The following is a 3,914-nucleotide window of genomic DNA, read 5'->3' as shown; positions in this document are numbered from 1 at the left end:
GCACCGCAAATTTTGTCCGCGAAGACAGGCTTTGCTGTCCGCCAAGATGTGCGGACATTGTGAGGGAAAATGAAAAGAAGAAAAATAGTGATAAAAATAAAAACAATATAAATTTTATTTCACCATATAGTTTACTCTTTCAATGGGCGAGCTATAATAGAGTAAGAAAGTAAATAAGAAGAATTTTACATTTTGCTCACACTTGTGGTCATTTTTATTCCAAATTAAGTTTTTGTACTATTGCAAGAAAACTATTCGTACCCGATTAATGCAATTTCTGCAAGACGTGAACCTACATACTTTACAGGGAAGTTCGTAAAAAGAATTGTTGTATCGCCATATATATATATAAAACTTTAAAATGTTACAGAAGGTTGAACATTTGACGGCAAACAGAGGCCACACTGACCGTCGAAAACTGCGAACGCAGCCGGCAGGTGTAGAGGAGAACACAAAATCATGTTCTTTCTCAATTGTAAAGAGACCGTAGAAGCTAGAATAGTGAAAGTTCTACACAAGACGTACTTAAACACAGTACATGCGACAACGTACAAACAGTTTGTATATACAAATTACTAACAGAGAAAATTCAGTTTCTCTTTTACCGGAGGGTTAAAATTTTGTCGGCGAAGACAGGTTTCGATTGCCGCAAAGATGTGTGGATACTGTGGTGGAAGGTGAGACGAGGAAAAATATTGATAAAAAGGAAAACAATATAAAATTTATTTAACTATATACTATTCTGCGTCAATGGGTGAACTATAAGAGAGTGAGAATGTAAATTGGAATACCATTACATTTCGCTCACCCTTGTGGTCAAGCTTGTTTGAAATTACGTTTCTACACTATTTTTGGGAAATTATTCAAACCAGAATAGTGCAATTTGCACAGAAAGTGTATGAAAATACTGTGCACGGGAATTGATATAAAGAATTGTAGTAACTCCAATTTTATGAAGGAAAATATACTTCAAATTGGTGCAGAAGGTTGAAAATATTACTGCAAGCACAGACCACACTGGCCGTCAAGGGCTTTGAACGCTACCTGCAAGGATAGATGAGAAATTGAAATCATTTTTTTCCCACTACGAATAGAAAAACCAATAAAACTAGAATAGTAATATTTCTAAACGGAATATATGCAAACACAGTATATCGCAGTAGGTTATTAGGAATTTTTATATTCACATTTACAAAAATAATAAAAATCATAATAATAATAATAATAAATAAATAAAAAAGTTATTACAGTTCAAAATGTAGCGGAGGGTTGAAAATTTTCCGGCTAAAACGAGGTTTATTGGAAATGAAGATGTGTGGGCATGCACCGTAAAAATAAGACAATCGTTAGAGCAGTGTGTGTGAGGGGGGGGGGGGGGAGATAAACATAGAAATAATGAAAAGAAATCACTAATATCCATTCCAGCTTCAATTAATGAACAATGATGTAGGGAGAGAGCAAACAACAACACTGCTGTTTATTCCTTCACATTCGGAATGACGGTCATCGCAGATTCTGTTTTTCCACTATATTGACGAAAGAATTAAGCATAGATTAGTGACATTACCAGCCTACCTGTACCAAAACACTGTGCATTGGAATATGTATAATATTAGTACTCTCATATTTGCGCAGATAAGGCTCATAGTTGCCGTCAACATGCTCACAGTTGCCGTCAAAATGCTCACACGTGCCGTCAAAATGCTCACACTTGCCGTCACAATTTATAAGGTTTAAAAAATGCGGTAAGAAGTAAAGCAACATAAATGTCACTTAACCAGATACTATTCTGTGCTAATGGGTGAGCAATAACAGAGTAAGAAAGTAAATTGGAAAACTTTTACATTTCGCTCACACTTGTGGTCATGTTTTTTTTTTTTTTTTTTTTTCTTTCTAAATTACGTTCTCCCACTATTTTAACGAAACTATTGAAACCAGAATAGTGCAATTTCTACATGAGGTGTACCTTGATCCCAGCATAACTGTGGGACGTAAATCTTGAAGATTTCATTTAATTTCATTTTTAATAATAATAATAATAATAATAATAATAATAGTAATAAATATGTGCAAGAAAGTTGAAATTTGGCTTAATACGGGAGGCGAACGACCCAGGCTGTTTGCCGGAATAAAACTTGGATCCCTAACGCCAGAAGCGCATATATTAACGGCTTAGCCACGAGGTGGCTGATACAGAAATAATGCAAATTCCAATATTTTTACTTTTCGCTAATGTTTGAAATTGTTGTTATTGCAAATCACGTTTTTAACAAAACTGTTCTAACTACAAAAGTGAAATTTCAACCCAAACCATGGCAAAGCACTGAAAAGTAAGGAAAAGCATGGCAAAGTAAAGAAATATGTAAAGAATATATATTTAACCGCAGTGACACGGAATATATATAAAAATTCATCCATGGTTTTTCTCACAAACCCAACTCCCCCCCCCCCCCCCGAAAGAAAAGATAGGGTTATTGCATCTCTGTGGTCCGGTGCATAATCGTGGCAGATAGGTTAAAATTTCAAGGGACTTCGTGCACACTATAGCAACAGCAAAGTATATGGGAAGGAACGGCAGAAATCCGATAAAACGCGGTGTTGGCGTGTGCCACCTCGGTAGTGAAAGAAGAATTTCTTTCTGTGAACACGAATTTTTCTCAACGAGATTAAATAAATAAATAATTTAATAAAAATTAAATACTTCTAAGGGAAGAACACAGCAAATGAATGACGAGGTAGGTAAAAATTCCAAATGGAAATACAGGGCTGTGAAGTTCAAAAAATAAATAAATAAATAAACCATTATCATACTTAAAAATATGTGGTAAAAATTAAAAAGAAAATAAGACCTTTGTTGTACTCTCACGAGAAGATACACACATCGTCTGGAAATTTGAGTCGATAGAAAGCACACAACTGTGATCTAAAACAACCAAATTTAAAACGAAATCAACACATAAGTGTAACCTAATGAAGTTCAACAAAATAAAGCATACGGTAAATTGTGGCGGTGATGGAGGGCGCAGTTGCCGTCAATTAAACCAGTGCGTGCACGCTTAAGTTTAACGGGAGCGAGAAGGTAAACCATGTCGGTGATGGATGGCTTAGTTGCCGTCATATAGAGAAACCCCTGTCTATCGTGAGACCCATGTTCCACTTGCTAACACTTTCATGTATGTGAAAAGAAGTAAAGATCGGCAAGTGCGAGCGAGTGGGAAAAGGTAAAGTCGGCAATTATGAGCAAATGGAAAAAAAAAGTCGGCAATTATGAGCATATGGAACATTCCACATAAGACACTTGTTGCACTCTCAAGAGAAGATATATATATTTATACCTCATCAGGAAAGTACACAACTGTGAGCGAAAACAACCAAATTAAGAAATCAGCACATAAGTGTAAACTAATGAAATTCAACAAAAGAAAGCATACGGTAAATTGTGGCGGTGATGGAGGGCGCAGTTGCCGTCAATTAAACCAGTGCGTGCACGCTTAAGTTTAACGGGAGCGAGAAGGTAAACCATGTCGGTGATGGATGGCTTAGTTGCCGTCATATAGAGGAGCCCGTGCTTATCATGAGACCCGTTTTCCCCTTACTAACACTTTTAAGTATGTGAAAAGAAGTAAAGATCGGCAAGTGTGAGCGAGTGGGAAAAGGTGAAGTCGGCAATTATGAGCATATGGAACATTCCACATGAGACACTTGTCGCGCTCTGAAAAGAACATATATATATATATATATACCTCATCTGAAAAGTACACAAGTGTGAGCGTAAACAACCAAATTAAGAAAAAGAAATCACCACATAACTGTAAACTATTGAAATTCAACTAAAGGAAGCATACGGTAAATTGTGGCGGTGATGGAGGGCGCAGTTACCGTCATGTAAACTAGTCCGTCCACGCTTAAGTTTA

This window comes from Thermobia domestica, unplaced genomic scaffold, assembly GCF_964235325.1.
Source record: "Thermobia domestica unplaced genomic scaffold, izTheDome1.hap1.1 HAP1_SCAFFOLD_1768, whole genome shotgun sequence".
Taxonomy (NCBI): Eukaryota; Metazoa; Arthropoda; class Insecta; order Zygentoma; family Lepismatidae; genus Thermobia; species Thermobia domestica.
This window is presented reverse-complemented; position numbering follows the sequence as displayed.